This window comes from Rhipicephalus sanguineus, chromosome 10 (genome assembly GCF_013339695.2).
Source record: "Rhipicephalus sanguineus isolate Rsan-2018 chromosome 10, BIME_Rsan_1.4, whole genome shotgun sequence".
Classification (NCBI taxonomy): domain Eukaryota; kingdom Metazoa; phylum Arthropoda; class Arachnida; order Ixodida; family Ixodidae; genus Rhipicephalus; species Rhipicephalus sanguineus.
Window position 1 is genome coordinate 20,181,727 of NC_051185.1, and position 16,825 is coordinate 20,198,551.

Below are 16,825 nucleotides of genomic sequence, written 5' to 3' on the forward strand. Positions count from 1 at the left end.
GCGCAATGGCTAAGGCCCTGGAACGGAGTTCCAGCTTGAAACGTCTCAACATGTCGGGCTGCCGGTTGACCGGCGATGTGGTCTCGAAGTTTGTAGAAGCGGTCTCTCGGAACAGTGCGGTTGAGTGCGTACGCCTCGGCCACGTCGACATTCCGGAGCACTGGACACCGACTGTGCCTCTCACGGAGGATGTGTTCGCTCGCTTGCACGTCTCGTGGAACTCGTGGGCTTTCGAGCAATGGGGCGCGTGTTTGCTGCGGGAAGGTCACCGTAATCCTCGACCTAGTCTGGGTTGGACGAAAACTGCCGATTCCTCGGGCATCGTAGAGTGGTTTTACGCGGCGAATGGGAGTGGTGCATCGCTCGTGGAACTGGTCATCGAATGTCCTACCGTGGTGAATGCAGAATGCACCGAAGCGGTCGTCTCTTTCCTAGAAACGACACATTCCCTCAGAAAGCTCATCGTACGCCCCTTGGATCACAACTACGTCTTTTCAGCTGCCGTTATGAACGGTCTAGCTCGTAACAAGACCGTCTGCGAGGTCAAATTTGAACAGAATCTTCGGGCCCACCAGGACGTCAAGGCTCTTGAAGCGCTGCTACTGGCCAATCGAACGTTGCGTCGTCTCAAGTTCAGGGGCTACGTTCTTCCCGGCAAGTTACCTCATCTTTTGGCGCGTGCTCTGGATGAAAATTTCGTCTTTCTGACGCTGGAATTTCGTCATTACAACGAAAAGAACGACCTGTACCCTGTTATGTGCGCTCTGAACAGAAACCGGTCGCTACTTAACAGGGCAGTGGAGTGCGTCTTGGATGATACCAGGGATGAAGAATCCGCGCGAGCTCTCTGTCTCCTCTGTGCCACGGAATCGCTGCTCGACGCTGTCAGTAACGTTTGTGACAAAACGCGCGATGAGTGCCAGCGCTTGATACATGAAGCAGTGAGCCGTCTTGAGCGTCCGACCTCCGATGATTAGCGTCGCTGCAAAGCACGCAGAATCGTGTTTGCAAAAGTGAACGTTTTCAAACGGACCTAGCCACACACAAAACTTATGTGGTTCGCATTCCGGAGCAATTACCTTTAACAGTGACGATTAATTTGCGTCTCCCTTCCACTTTTGCTGGTTCTGGCATCTGCATGCTTTTCCGTTCGACAAAGGCAACAAAAGCAAATGTGCAACGAGTACTATAGGAACGCATACAGAGTACTTCAAGATTTATAAGACGAAGTTTTTTTATTTTCCGTCTTTATAGTAGGCTTCGAACTTTCTTCAGTCGTCTTATCGAGCGTAGTACGCCAGAAACGGCATGGGAGAAACACGTGTAGCCAGGCCCGTAGCCAGGAATTTTGTTGTTTTTTTTTTTTGGGGGGGGGGGGGGGGGGGGGGCACTTGCTGAAAGACTTGAGTATTTGAGGAAAACGCCTATTTTCATTGTTTATTTTCGGTAAAACACCGTGTATCATAAAGATTTCGGGGGGAGGGGGGCTTGCCTCCCCCCCCCCCCCCTGGCTACGGGCCTGCGTGTAGCAAAAACCTGCGTGACTTAGAAACAAGAATCTACGAAGTCGAACAGAGTCGGCCTATAGTGCACCGCGAGGTCGGCACAGGAAAGAATCGGCAGCTTGCATGAAGAGCAGGTCACCTTGCTTAACGACCAGGGACATGAGCAACCGAGCACAATGCGCGATGTCCCAGACAAACAAAATGCGAGTTGTTGCATCGAATTCCGCTGCGGGCGGGAGACATGAGCAACACATCGACAATTTATTCAAACAGCTGGCACTCTGCTGTTGAAGTGGACTTCACACATTTTATTTATTTATTTATTTATTTATTTATTTATTTATTTATTTATTTATTTATTTATTTATTTATTTATTTATTTAAGAAAGGCGCCATCTGTGGAGATTTTCGTGAGGTAGCACGGTCGATCCGCGAGTGCTGAGTGGAGATGCAACTACCTACGGTGTCGGGGATGAAATTCGACAAGAATCAAACTGGGTCTTACAGATGTTTCCCAGCATTCCTTCACTTTAGGCTACTCACAGTATTCAGGTATAGTGGGTCAGTGGAATAAGATCGGCCACATTCCGTTGTACTGTAGAGGTTATCCGCTTGAACTCGATGTGAGCTTAGCAGCGCTGTACGGCGCTAAACTGTGCTTGGCTTGAACATGTTGACGTTCCATAAATCCTTTTGTCACATGCTTCTAGTACGTCGCCTGTTCCGCGTGGTGGTACACGTCAAGTTGCGTCTTGTGCTTCAGACGGCACCGGTAAAGAAACGAAGCAACAACCAGTATGTACGAAAAAGTGCTTCAGACTGCGGCTGAATCGGTGCTATTAATCCGAAACCACGCGGCTTCTATATGCGGTGGTGAGCTGCACAAGAATGCTAACGTCGCTGGATGGCCACGTAAGCTGTAAAAAAAATTACACCATCTCCCGCTAAAGGGAACCATGTGTGGATGCGAAGCAGCGGGGAGCCAGTGTCACCGCTGACGTTGACACTGGCGCTGGCGCTAAAGGCCTGAACACACGTACGCGTTGCAGCGCGTCAGCGCGTGACTTTTTGACGCGGCGTCGCGCCCTCTCCCTATGGGAGGAGAGGGCGCGCGGCTACGCGAAGCTGCGCGCCCTCTCTTCCCATAGGGAGAGGGCACGACGCCGCGTCAGAAAGTCACGCACTGACGCGCTGCAACGCGTACGTGTGTTCGGGCCTTAACTCTGACACTGGCGGCGGCGTTGACGCTGGCGCTCATCGCGGCGTTGCGCAGGATGAGGCGCGCGGCTCCGTCATTTTATACCGCGGAACTACCATGGCGCCCCCAGCGGAGTATGCAGCTGTCGCACCACCTATTGTGCGCGCTGCTCCGTAGAGTATAGAGGATTCCTAGAGGAGAGAGAGGGGGAGGGGACGCACATGCGCAGTGGAGGGTGGACGCGGCAGGAAGGAGGGATGGAGGGACGGACAAAGCCCCTGCCATAAGCTGCTTCGCATGTAAAACCACGGCCGGTTTGGAGGCGCGCGCTCGCTAGCGTGTCGGGACGTAAAACCCGAACAATTATTATTATACAGGACTTGCATAAATGATTCATTCGTTTCGAAAAGGCTACATTTTCAAAAGTGCTACACGTATGCACATGAAATGGTATAGGAAAAGAACCAAAAACTCGCCAAGTTTACGCGCCCTCTAAAGCGTTCATTATGTGCTGGGTGGAATGAGCTCTGTTATCGTCCAGGCAATAATCGAGCTCATTCCATACATTTTGTAGCATACTCTTGTCGAATGTCTGCACTTCAGCACTGATGCATTCTTTGAGCTCAACTAAGGATTGTGGTAGCGGCGCTGCCACCTGGAATGCACAATGCAAACTTGGCGAGCTCGTGGTTCTTTTCAGATACCTTTCATGTGTATACGTGCAATACTTGTGAAAAAATATAGCCTCGTCAAAACGAATGAATCATTTATGTTAGCCCTGTATAATTAACAGAACACCAGTAGGTATCGCACGCTGATAACGCCCATCTCTTGGCTTTCACAAAATCGCCTGCGCAGGTGGACGCGTTGAAAAGTAGCGCCAAGCTCCGCGCCAACATGTCATGGTTACTCTACTACGCTCACCTGGAAGACCTGACCAGGGACTGCTCCCAAAATGATTTTGAAGTGCTGACCGATGTCAGGACTATGCTGGTGGGCAACTGACGTCGAGCGTGTACAAGTTTCGGCGGCGAGAGAGGACGAGCGTGGCGTCATCAAACGCTGCGCTGACGTCTAGGTGTGGACGAATAAACGATTGGCTGGCGACGTGCCACGCAGTTACGGCGGCTTATGGCATAACACTTGCTAAATTTGCTAATGTGTGCCTATAGTTGTTGCGTGACGTTATAGGCCAATTGGCCGCGGTAACTCGATGACCCGCCGCTTGGGAGCGCTCCATTCGTTTCTACCGGGGTTCCTAACGCATTGCTGCACGTAATTCGTTATTTTGATGTGATCAATTCCTTTTTTTCTAGCTCGTGGTTATACGTGTACGAATATAAATCGATTCAGTTTTCATTCGCCATAATATAACAGACTGTAAGAAAAAAATCTGTTATTTTCAGAACTTGTAATTGTGTGGAATTCTTTTTTCCTTTTAATTTTTTTGCTTATTAGAATATACCTGATAAATTTTCTGTCACTTAATTTCAAATCCCGGAATTTTCTCTCCATCGTGTTCCATTTCTAAGCACCAATCACCACGGCAATGGTTTACTAACTTGCGCTTCCTAGACTTTTCGCATTTGCTTCCTTTCCTATGTACTGCACAGAATTCACCCGCCTCGATTGAACAGTGGCTACGGCAGGCACGTAGCCAGGATTTTTTTTCGGTGGGGGGGGGGGGGGGGGGGGCAAGGCCTAATTGTTCGAAAGAAAGTCTTTCCATGCCAAAAATAAAACAAAAGTTGCCCGGGAATATAGAAGGCCGGACGAATTTCGGGCCCCCCCCCCCTTGCCTACGTGCCTGGGCTACGGTGCTCGGCTGCTGACCCGAAGGTCGCGGGTTCGATCCCGGCCGCGGCGATTGCATTTCGATGGAGGCGGAATGCTAGAGGCCCGTGTACTGTGCGACGTCAGTGCCCGTTAAAGAACATAGGATGGTCGAAATTTCCGGCGCCCTCTACCACGATGTGCCTCATAATCATATCGTGGTTTTGGCACGTAAAACCCCAGATATTAAATGCGAAGCATTTGTTAGCGAACCCAACACACTCTGAGCGTTTCTATCTATCTATCTATCTAGCAGCCAATGTCTTTGTGCTCTCGTGATCACCTCCTTAACCTAGTGTAGACCAAAGTTGGCATGGGAGAGTTAGGGGGTTTGACGAATATGACTGTCTGGTCATGACATGAATAACGTGAAAATCCTGTCGCGTACGTTGTCGAACCCTTTCCTTCAGACACGTGAGGTACATACCCGTACACCACGGGTATACGGGTATGCGGCGCAGGTGATTGACAGTTTATATGTAGGCCTATATGTACCCAGGAACGGCGAGAGCACACATTGGTAATTTAAATGCGAGAGCGTTAAGAAAAACCGACACCGGCAGCGTTGACCCGACGAATGCAAAGAATAAAAATTAGGATCCTAGCAGGAATCTAATCCAATCATTCTGCGTGGCAGTCAGGTATTCTACCACAGAGCCACGCCAGGTCTAGAAACTGCTTTCGAAAAAGACCCTATCGAGGCGTAATGTCAGTGCAACGTCGATTGTGGTTACTGCGTCGAGTTGCGTGGACTGTGCTGTACAAATTCAAAAGGATAGAAAGTTGACCAAGTTGGTGCGGTTGCATAATTGAAAATTTGAGCTCGAATGTACAGGGACGAAGACGAGAAAAGACAGGACGGGCACCTTGTCTCGTCACTTCCTGCTCACATTTTCAATTCTGCAGCATTTATTTTTGCAGGGTTATGCAACACCCGAAATAATTAAAATAACTTAGAACACACGTTTGAATCCGTGATGCAACGTTGATGTAACCGTGCCGCTGCTTTCAAACTTCGTGCGAGTTGAGCTTGAACCATTTACGGTATTCGGGTTCTCTTCTTCAGAGAGTATACAGTCAGCGTTAAAGGCACACGAAAGTGAAGCAATGAATCAGCTTAGATTGATAAATCGTGCTAGGAAAACACTGTCGTCATTAATTTCACCATAATAGGTTCTAGAGGAGAAAATCAAGGTCAGAGTTTCATTTTTAAATATCGCGGCGAAAGTGATCCGCACGTGACATCACGGATTTCAAAATGTTCGCGATTTGGCGACATTGGCTCCGCGAAATTTCCTAAAAATTCTTAAGTCTATGGCACCGTCAGAGGGCGATGTATTTAATTTTTATTGGGTAGGAACTACGTAGGCCCTGGTAAACGCCGGCAAAATCTATGACGTCACGACGGTTGGCGCGGGAACTTCAAAGTGGCGTCGCCACCCGCATTTTCTTTTTGCGCGTTTTCTCGCTAGCCAAGCGTCTTCTTGTGACAAGCGTGGTGACTTTGGTATCGTGAAAGAGTAATTTACCAATTCGAGAAAAATCGTTTTTCTCTTCAGTGTCTCTTTAAACAACCTGTATTTCAAGGTGCCCTGATAGATGGAGACGTCCTATAAAGCTGACTGAGTCGCAGGTGCCGCTGTACTTCATACTGGCTGACGACCTTGAAGACGCGGTGCAACTCGTTTGCGGCCGCGTTTTTCTTTCATTCTTCTTTTTTTCTTTTCAGTCAAGGGCAACGCAGAAAGGGTGTTGTTTCACTTGCCCGTTCGATCTCGTTTGACCGTTTCAAAAGCGATTTGAGGATCTCCTGTTTCTTGTTCGGGGGTGTAGCTCAGATGGTAGAGCGCTCGCTTAGCATGCGAGAGGTACTGGGATCGATACCCAGCACCTCCACTGAGACATGTTTTTTTTTTTTCTTCGCAAAATGTTTTTTTCTTTACATTGTTTATGAAGAGTTATGGGAATAATTGCGATCGAGAGGACCGCCCTAGATTTGGGCCCGAATGTGAGACGAATCAGGACGTCCCTACTATCTTTTCTTTCATATGGAATTGTTGAAATTGCGACAAGGACAAGTAGTGAGATCGCTTGTGCAAACGTCCGGGGGTGTAGCTCAGATGGTAGAGCGCTCGCTTAGCATGCGAGAGGTACTGGGATCGATACCCAGCACCTCCAATGAGACGTGTTTTTTTTTTTTTTGCTACTTCGTAAAAAGTTTTGTTTTTATAAATAGTTAGAACATCAACTATCGTGACATGTATGGCTGATCCGAACAACTGGTTTTGTACATTATTTATTATTTATTTATTTATTTATTTATTTCTTTATTTGTTTGTTTATTTATTTTACTGCATCGCAGTAAAATAAATACCCTCACTCGCCGAAGAACTGCAAAGGAGAGTGGGTTACAATACGTAAAAAAATTTTGACGTGCAGGATTATACAAAAATAGCGCAAGGAAATTGGGAGTAATATTTAAGCAGAATATCACAAAACTCAAACCGAAAATAATACCAATGAACACTAATAAACCTAACATGTTATACAATATTAGCGCCTAATTAAATATGACGAATAAAATTTAAGCAGAATGGGACAAAACCACGAAAAATAAAGGAAAACAGAAATTAACAGATTACAAAATATTAGCAGCCGAAATTTAAGCTTAAAAGAAGTATTGCAAATGGGAGAGAAAAATTGATTGATTGATTGATTGATTGATTGATTGATTGATTGATTGATTGATTGATTGATTGATTGATTGATCGATTTATTGATTGATTGATTGATTGATTGTAACATAGCAAGGTCTGCTGGCGATAAACACTATGTGCACAGTTCTACCCTTTCAGGTGGACGCTTATACATAGCTCTAAATGGCTCTGGGAGAGAGTACCAGCGATATTTAAAGCAATCAATTATACCACGCTGACACTACCGTGCCCACGAAGTAAACAATATCGGAAACCCCACACCAGAGGTTTCCTAAGGCTAACAATTCACTCCTCTATCGTCTTTACACGGCATTTGCAGCGGAGCACGCAGATACGCGGCCAATTTTTTCCCCTGAATCACGCCCGTATGGTCACTATGCGTTAAACCATAACCGCGGAACAAAAACTCTATATTTCAGAATTTATTTATTTATTTATTTATTTATTTATTTATTTATTTATTTATTTATTTATTTATTTATTTATTTATTTATTTATTTATTTGCATACATATATACACAAGGACAGCGAGAATAGAGGAAGGGAGCAGGCCGACAACTGCCACCTAGAAGGGCACAACGCCTGCCTACTCTTTCGGGAGGAGGGAAGAGAAAAGAAGATAGGAAAGTAAACGAAACAATTGATGAAGACTTGGATAAAAATAGGTAAACACACACACACACACACACACACACACACACACACACACACACACACACACACACACACACACACACACACACACACACACACACACACACACACACACACACACACACACACACACACACACACACACACACACACACACACACACACACACACACACACACACACACACACACACACACACACACACACACACACACACACACACACACACACACACACACAAGAAACGCTTATAAACGGGTGGCCAGATCTGTTTGGTCCATGAAGGTCAGCGGAGCTCGATGGGCCTGGTCGCGTCGAGATACACAACCTCTCGGAAAGAGGTAATCGTCACTGGTCGCGCACTTAAGTTCGAGGAAATTATATTCCCTAATCAGCAAAGGCCGCGTCCAGATTTCAGTCACTCTGAAGATCAGTATCAACAAGTTTCTCTAAATCCGACGTTATATCCCGTTCAGAAATCACTCATGTATGAGTTATGGGAAAGGCCTGTCAAATGGCAACGTTAGTTGACATTTTGTTCAAATTCCTTCCCAACACCCTCCCTCCCCCGCTCCAACCTTCTTCGCTATTCCGGCCCATTGGAGGATTAAATTTCGTGGCTGCGGCCCGCTGAGGTGAGCTTGTGAACCCTGGCACATACGAACAGCCGTAGGCGTGCGCACGGAGGGGAGGGGGGGGTGGCGTCCCCCTAGTCGACTAAGATGAGAGTGGGGTGGGGGGAAGGGGCGCCCCCCTAGTCAACTGAGAGTGGGGTGGGGGTGGCGGGGGGGGGGGGGGGGGAAAGGGAGCAATATCTGCCGCGTACTTCGACTTAGTAGAGGGGGGGGGGGCTGCGATGAAACCTCCCCCCCCCCTGATGAGGAACCCTGCGCACACCTATGCGAACTCCGAATCCTTCTACTGTTCTTCTGGCTCTGTTCACTTTTCGCCGTGCGCCGAGAAGCCGCCGCTCATTTCCGTGATCCTAAAACTGGATTGGGAAAGAGGGCAAAGGCTTCTCTCACTCGTTTGATCTCATTTAACCGACTGAAATACCTATCGAACTGAACGTCTTCTTCGTGGGGGGTGTAGCTCAGATGGTAGAGCGCTCGCTTAGCATGCGAGAGGTACTGGGATCGATACCCAGCACCTCCACTCTTTTTTTTTTTCTGTTTCGTAAAAAGTGTTCTTTTTTTAAACAGTTATGACAGGAATGATTGTGACAGATATGGCTGACCTTAACTGCACTTGCAGTTTGACCGATTGATTGATTGATTGATTGATTGATTGATTGATTGATTGATGATTGATTGATTGATTGATTGATTGATTGATTGATTGATTGATTGATTGATTGATTGATTGATTGATTGATTGATTGATTGATTGATTGATTGATTGACGGATGGATGGGTTTACGTACCAAGGCCATACTGAAGACAAGCATTCTAGGTTCTGCGTACAACTAGTGGCATGTATTGGGTCATTTTATACATGAAATCATTGTCGTGATGCAACCTAGAAATAAAAAGAACTTGTTTATTAATTACAAGCTTCTTAGCCGACTGAACGCTCTCCTGCGAACTGTATAACATGCATGTGTAAAGTTACGTAAAATAAGCATGCTTTTTCACCAAGTTAACTGCGCGGAGCCGTTATACTTCAATTTGTCTAAAAATTAGAAGACTATATGTTATTGGACTGCGCGTTCGAATCTCAACATTTGGGCATTTAACTCAACTCAAAACTTCCTATTTTCTGTTTTTTTTTTTTCGCGCTGTACCGAATTAGCAGCAGTTCACCGATTAATCAAGCCCAGTGCGCCCTTAGCATCCACTTCGAGTAAGCGTTATTTTATGCGAATCAATCGACTGCAGCAGCTAGCACGATAACGTTGCAACTTAATTAATGGCGCTGGTCCTGTTGTTGTCGTCGTCGTCGTTGTTGTTGTTGTTGTTGTTGTTGTTGTTGTTGTTTTCTTCTGTGCATGGCCCATACCCAATGCAGGGGATTGGCCGAGTAGTGGGTGAATTCTTCCAATATTTTCTGTAGTGTATCTTCGTAGAAGCTACAGCTAACTAATATATTAAACTGAAGTAACAGTTATTGGTAATGAAACATTTAAAGCAGGCAGAACTTAGCTAGGTGTCCTTTTAGCCGCATTCACGAATTCCTCAATGGCGAAGAAAACATCCCTGAGGCTGTATCTCAGAGCGGTGGCCCCAAAAGAAAGAATAACCGATTCGGTTAATTCAAGGCCAAGGTTTCGAAGTGGTAGCATTATTATTCTTTTCCTCTATGTTCCGCACAACTACTGCCTCGTCTTTCGTGCTACCGGGTCTTTTTTTTTTTTTTCTTTTTCTGTGCCATGTGTACTGAGCAACCGCGCGTGATCTCGAAACCGGATTTTATGGGAGAGAGAGAGAGAGAGAGAGAATGCAAGGGCTTCTTTCTCATCCGTTTGGCCTCGTTTAGACAATATGAGAGATCTCTAGAATTAAACACGCGTTCTTCGTCGGGGGTGTAGCTCAGATGGTAGAGCGCTCGCTTAGCATGCGAGAGGTACTGGGATCGATACCCAGCACCTCCACTCTTTTTTTTTTTGTATGGCTGTGGCACGAACCCTTCCTGTTCACTTTTTGTTTTTGTTTTTTTGTTCTCTTTTCACTTGTGAGCCGACAGCAACACCACGTGAAGAGACTTCAACGAACCCCGCCTCCCCCCTCCTACCCCCTTTAAAACTTACGCGCCGAGGGTGACAAGGCGCATTTGACATAGATCCTCCTATCGGAACGTCGGCCAGCCTGTCTGACAAGCTTATGTTCTGTTTTGATAACCTCTGTCCTCAATTATTATTATTATTATTATTATTATTATTATTATTATTATTATTATTATTATTATTATTATTATTATTATTATTATTATTATTATTATCATTATTATTGGATGTGCATACGCAAATAGACAACACTCTCAGAAAAAAAGGTGTCCTTCGACTCTTTTTTACTACACATGTGACTTTCACAGTATAACTATCTTTAAAAAGACAAGCTGTCTCTCTTTTGGATAGTCGTTCGTCCCACGACTCTTTTAAAGAGAGTCAACGTGACTCTCTAGAGTGAGTTATACACTCTAAGAAAAAAGAGAGTCAAAAGAGGGTCATGGAACCGTGACTCTCCTCGGGTGTCCATCTGACCCCTTTTGGAAGGTACAGGCAGAAAAAAAGAGTTCGCATTTGGGAAGGAGTCACTGGACCCTCCTGAAGCGCGTTTCGATTGGCTTCGGTATACGGAAGAGCCGCCATATACGCCATACATATCGCACGCTCGCCCTTTGGCGCCGTTGTGGCGCATTGCTCGGCGACGCAGACGGGGTTGGCGCTGGGGTGGCGCGCCGCTCCGCCGCTCTCCTCTCTCAGTCGTCTCAGTCTCCTGGTCTATTGGAATGCGTTGCGTGGATGAGTTGGTTGCGCGTCTTCGGTGGTATTGACGCCGGCTTCGTGCACGAAGTGACGCTTGGAGGGCGGAATATTCATGGAGCTGTGGATACGGACAACGGGCGCCAGTTAACGGTGAGTGTACTGCTTTCGTAGGCACTAATTATACAGCTTTAGCTGGGCGTCTGCAGCAGCTCTGCGGAAGTTATCTGCCAGCCATTTCCAACAGCAGCCTGTGTCCGCGGGGCTGTTGCGGATGGCCAACTATAGCTGTCAGTTAACGAGTTGCCACCGTTATGCGCGTTGCTGTACAAGCTCTCATAAAGTGAGCGATGCAAACAATAATCGAAGGTCATTTCTTGCTGATCGCACGTCGTGTCTGCACTACTGAAGGTGCAAGATGTCGTTTTGAGATGCCCTTTAGTCTACTTCATAATAACATTTCCATCGACCTTGAGTGTGCGGCGTGCTTCCACGCGTGGGAACGTGAAAAAAAAAAAAAAAAAGCCTGTGTACAGAACGCTCAGACGCACTATATGTAATGGTTTTTGTTGGCTGAAAGACGGTAGTTTGAGGTGCAGATATAGTACGGTGGCTTCCAGAATGTACGCGGTAGTCATTCAAGTTGGACACGCCTCGCCGGTTGAAAGTGAAAAAGCTCTAGACTTTCGACGGGGCGCGTTGTTGCGGCCGCCGGCGTGCACTCTTTTCCCTCGTTTCTGTTTGCTGTCTTCGTGGTTTGCATACAGTGCGATGACGTTGGGCGCTATAACAGAATCGAGTGAGTGTACGTGATTGTGGGAGTTATGTGCGCTAATTCTAGCATATGACATGTCTGATCGACGTAGACGGCGTACGCACGCGCTGGGTGTCGTTCGGGCCCTCGTACTCGCATCTGTTTATCTGAGTATTTAAGGATGGGTTACGTTTGTAAAACGTGCGGTCAATAACCGCTCACGGCATGCCCCTGGCTGCCGGAGGATGTGCTTTGTTGTTTTGTTGTTAGCCTTTATTATGTCTGTGTGAACCACTTATTGTGTAGGTTGTGCAAACCTTTACTGCAATTTCATTTTCTCATCATAATATGACGTTCTGCTTTTCAGATACCGTTTTTCATGGTGCTCACGCTGGACAGGAGCGACAACCTAGCAAGCCACAAGTCTGATGCTTCCAGCCGTCACCACTTTTTGATTTATTCTTAATCACAAGGAATAAATATGGAAACATGATGGCGATTTCTGCTGTTCATTTAGCACCATATGACACTGTGCACATCACAGTCACACATTTTAGTTGGCTATACTCATAGAAGCATGTAAATGAGGAATACCCAAACTTCTTAATTGGAAATCACAGACCATCTTTTCGCGCTTTCTATATACCTTTGTTGGAAAATATGTGTTGCTTTGACGAGTTTTATTAAAATAATGCTAAAACTGAACTATTCTTTTTTTACAGTAGCTGGGCAGAACGGCAAGTATTATTGGACTTGTTTAAAATGAATACTCCACCATTTTCAACAGTAGTCGCGCAAAAGTAGAGCAAGGATCAAATGAGTAGCTTAAAATACTTGTGGAGTCGCTTGATGCTTCGGTGTGGGTCCCTTGACCCCCCTAGGAGCGGTACCGGCAAGAGTCGTCTGACTCCCTATGAGTGATAACGTGATCCTCCCGATGAGAGTCTTTGCACTCTTCCTAGAGGGTCAGGGGACTCTCCTAGAGCGAGCCGACCCTGACCCACCAAGAGAGTCACCGTGACTATTTAAAGAGAGTCGTATACGTGGCAAGTCAGAACTCTCCGAAAAGAGTCACGCATACTCTTTTTTTTCTTAGAGTGTACATCTGAGAATCGCATGTGCAGCAAAAAAAAAAAAAAAAAAACTCAAAGAACACCATTTTTTCTTTAGTTGAAGGACACAGAAGAAATAGGGGGATAGCAGGCTGACAACTGCCACCGATAGAAGCACAACGCCTGCCTACTCTTTCGGGAGGAGATAAGAGGTAGATGAAAAGAAGAGGATAGAAAAAGGAAAGAGGACGGAAAAGTGTTGAAAAAAAGACCAAGGCTCGGACGAAAGTAATCATAAACCAGAAAAAAAAATAGCGTCTATAAACGGGTGACTAGATCCATTTTGTGCAAAAAAGTGAGCAGACAGAACTCGATGGACCTGGTCGCGTCGAGCAGCGCACCCTCTCTAAAAAAGGTAATCGTCAAGGGTCTCGCACTTAAATCACACAATCCGTTACCCTCTGTCGGCTCCCACTTTTCCTTTCGATTTTCCGTACGTAACGTGTTTTGTGTCAAGTCGAGCGTGCAAAGCATGCCTCGCCAGCCACTCTACGCGTCCCGATCACAAGGTATACCCCGATACCGAAAAAAAAAAAAAAAGAGCACGACCTCACTTTTAGTCTGGCGGTCCCATGCCGCCAATTGGGTGGGTGCTCTGGCAAACGACCATGTAGTTAGTTCTGTCGAGCACCGGGCCGGAGGTGCGCTTGTACCTATTTTACTGGTAGGTACCCAGTGGCAGCAGTTCTCTGCCTTCCATAGCAGTGGTGGATGCTCGACTACTTCACCAAGGCCGTGGTGGGTTATGGCACGCCCAGGAGCCTTTGCAGAACCTTATGAGGCCACCTTTCGAGATGAGCACCCATGAATATCAAGGCGATGGACTAGGCTAGTTAATAATAATGAATAACCGAGCGTCAGGTCGGTGTACTCTTCTACCCCTTAGGAAAAACCGGTGGGTTTCCGGTCGGCACTGGCAATCGAACCCGGTACCTATCGCACTGGAAGCGGACGCTCAGCCATGTAGCCACCGCTGCTTTTTTTTTTCTTCATTGCCGATGAACAACGCATAAAAAATTAGACAAATCGCAATGTAATGATGTTTAAGAGCGTCCGCCAGTCCAAGGCTGACGCAGGCGTTTAAAAGCACTTGATATTTGACTGTTCATCCATCACAGAAAGTGAGTGAAATAACTTTATTTAAGATCCGGCGAATGGAAGGCCCGGGCCTGGGTCTGCCTAGATGGCCGCTTGGAGCTGTTGCTGCCGCGCTGCCTCCACGGCTCGCTGGACGGCCCAAAGTTGTTCCGTCAGTTCTGAACTGAGCAGCGCGGTCGACCACCGCGCCCGTAGATTCTCCGGGGTGACTGCCATGTGATCTTGATATTTTGGACATCCCCACAACATGTGTTGTAGGGTGGCTCTAGCCGACTTGCATGGTTTGCATGTATCGCTCGTGTATATCTCAGGGTAAAAAGTCTTTAATTGCACGGGATTCGGATAGGTTTCTGTCTGTAATCGCCTCCAAGCAACGGACTCTCTGTTGAGTTTACTGTGAGGCGGTGGTAAAATTCGCCTCCGCATTTGGTAGAATTTGGCTATATCGCTAAATGTTGTTAAACGATATTTTTCTCTCCACATCTCCTCCTCCACGTTCCCCTGACCGATAGAAGTCACTCCTTGCTCAGCTCGGCGAGTAAGACCTCGAGCTTCGCAGTGTGCTACCTCGTTGGGGTTGATTGCGGGAATGTCTGGAGTTGTATGCACTGGGAACCAGAGCAGTTGCCTGTCGTTCTTCTCTGCGTTGGAGAATATGGCTTCGTTAACACTGATGATGTGCCACGCCTCAGGGGAGATCCTGCCCTTAGCATAATTTCGAATGACCGCCCCGCCTGTGAATCGCTAATGATGTATTGAGCATTCGTGGAGACCAATGCTAGTGCAATGGCTACTTCCTCTGCAGTCTCGGAAAATTTGGTATTAACTGACACGCTGGTAAGAAGCTTTTGGTTACGATCTATGACTACTGCCACGTAGCTATTTCTGTTTGAGTATTCAGCCGTGTCAACGAAGGCGGCTCTGTCGTCTGACCCATAGCTTTGGATCATTTTCTCTGCTCTACTTGTGCGTCTACCCTTGTTGTAACCTGGATGCATGTTCTTGGGTATATTCGGTACTAGCAGTTTTTCACGAATTTCTCTCGTGATTGTCCTCTTTTCTCCGTATTGACTGTGGTAATTCATTCCTAGTTTGCGTAGTATATTCCGCCCAGTTGTGGTTTTCGTTAGTCGTTCCGCCTGAGATATTTGTTTTGCTTCTATGAGTTCCTCCAGTGTGTTGTGGAGTCCTAACTTTAGAAAGAGATCCGTGCTTGTACTGATGGGAATCCCTAGGGCTACTTTGTAAACCTTTTTTATCAGGTTGTTAATTTTGGTCTTTTCAGCTGCAAACCAATTATGGAAGGCTGCTATGTATGTGATCTGACTGATTACGAATGATTGTATCAGCCGTATGATGCTTTCTTCCTTCATACCCTGGTGCTTGTTAGTAATTCGTTTGATCAATGTCATGGTTTGTTACCTTCGTGTCTAATTTCCTTATGGTTTCCCCATTCGTACCTTTATTCTCGATTACTAGGCCAAGTACCTTGAGCTGGTTGACTATGGTGATACTTCGGCCGTCCCTGGTGTGTACCTTAATTTCTTCATAAGCCTCATTTCTGTGATATCCGTTGGGAGGCCTGGCCCTAAGGGTGAGACGGTATAAGAGAAGTTCGTCAGTCATTTATTTTCTTCGGCTTTTTCCATGTGCACCTGACGCATTATAATCATACTGTCAATGAAGTTCTCTCTTCATGTCTGGATCTTAATGTGCTCATGACGTCCTGCCCAACGTTACTAGACTAGTAATCAGTGGCGTACCAACTCGTTCCCGAGTGGGGGGGCATATATATATATATATATATATATATATATATATATATATATATATATATATATATATATATATATATATATATATATATATATATATACATGTATGTATGTCGTACCTGACGTCGTCTCACATATATATATATATATATATATATATATATATATATATATATGAGAAAGAGAGAGAGGGAGGGAGAAGGAACTACATTTTCTCTGAATTTGACGTGATTTTTTGAGATTATGAGATTGTGCAGGTTGGGCCGTCCTATACTGCGACAACACGGCAGTGTTTAATAATATTTGGAAATATTACCGTGAAGTTTAAAAAGTACAGCCACATTTAACCGGTACTTTGTCAGAGCAGTCCATCTGCAAACTTCACAGTCTCAGTTTGGCGCTGTAAATACGACGAGTATGAAGAATCTGTTATGACTGTAGTACCTTAAATTCTCACGTATTAAACAAAATATGTCGCTGACAAAGCAACGTACCTCGCAGAAGTCTTCAGGGTAATACGAGTGCCATTTTCTTTACTCTTATAGAGCCTTCTAAATAAAGCATTTCTAATGAAGAAGACCAAGTTCAGTCGAATAATATTTATGGAAACCACGCTGAGCTGGTTGTGTACAGCTACAAGATTATAAATGACTACTAATTTATACAGCAGATGTCGTTCCTTGCCCTCCCATTTTTCCCAGCTTGGGTGGGGGGTGGACGGGAAAGCGGTGAAGTGGCCCTTTAGTCCTCCCCTCCGG

General features: G+C 46.0%; 4 non-coding genes across 4 annotated transcripts; all 4 read left to right on the forward strand.

Annotated features, from left to right (window-relative positions):
- Nucleotides 1-6,359: 6,359 nt before the first annotated feature.
- Trnaa-agc (transfer RNA alanine (anticodon AGC)) lies at nt 6,360-6,432 on the forward strand. The gene has a single exon. It is a non-coding gene; the product is annotated as a tRNA-Ala (tRNA).
- A 209-nt stretch (nt 6,433-6,641) lies between these two features.
- On the forward strand, nt 6,642-6,714 carry Trnaa-agc (transfer RNA alanine (anticodon AGC)). The gene has a single exon. It is a non-coding gene; the product is annotated as a tRNA-Ala (tRNA).
- A 2,275-nt stretch (nt 6,715-8,989) lies between these two features.
- On the forward strand, nt 8,990-9,062 carry Trnaa-agc (transfer RNA alanine (anticodon AGC)). The gene has a single exon. It is a non-coding gene; the product is annotated as a tRNA-Ala (tRNA).
- A 1,362-nt stretch (nt 9,063-10,424) lies between these two features.
- Nucleotides 10,425-10,497, forward strand: Trnaa-agc (transfer RNA alanine (anticodon AGC)). The gene has a single exon. It is a non-coding gene; the product is annotated as a tRNA-Ala (tRNA).
- Nucleotides 10,498-16,825: the final 6,328 nt, after the last annotated feature.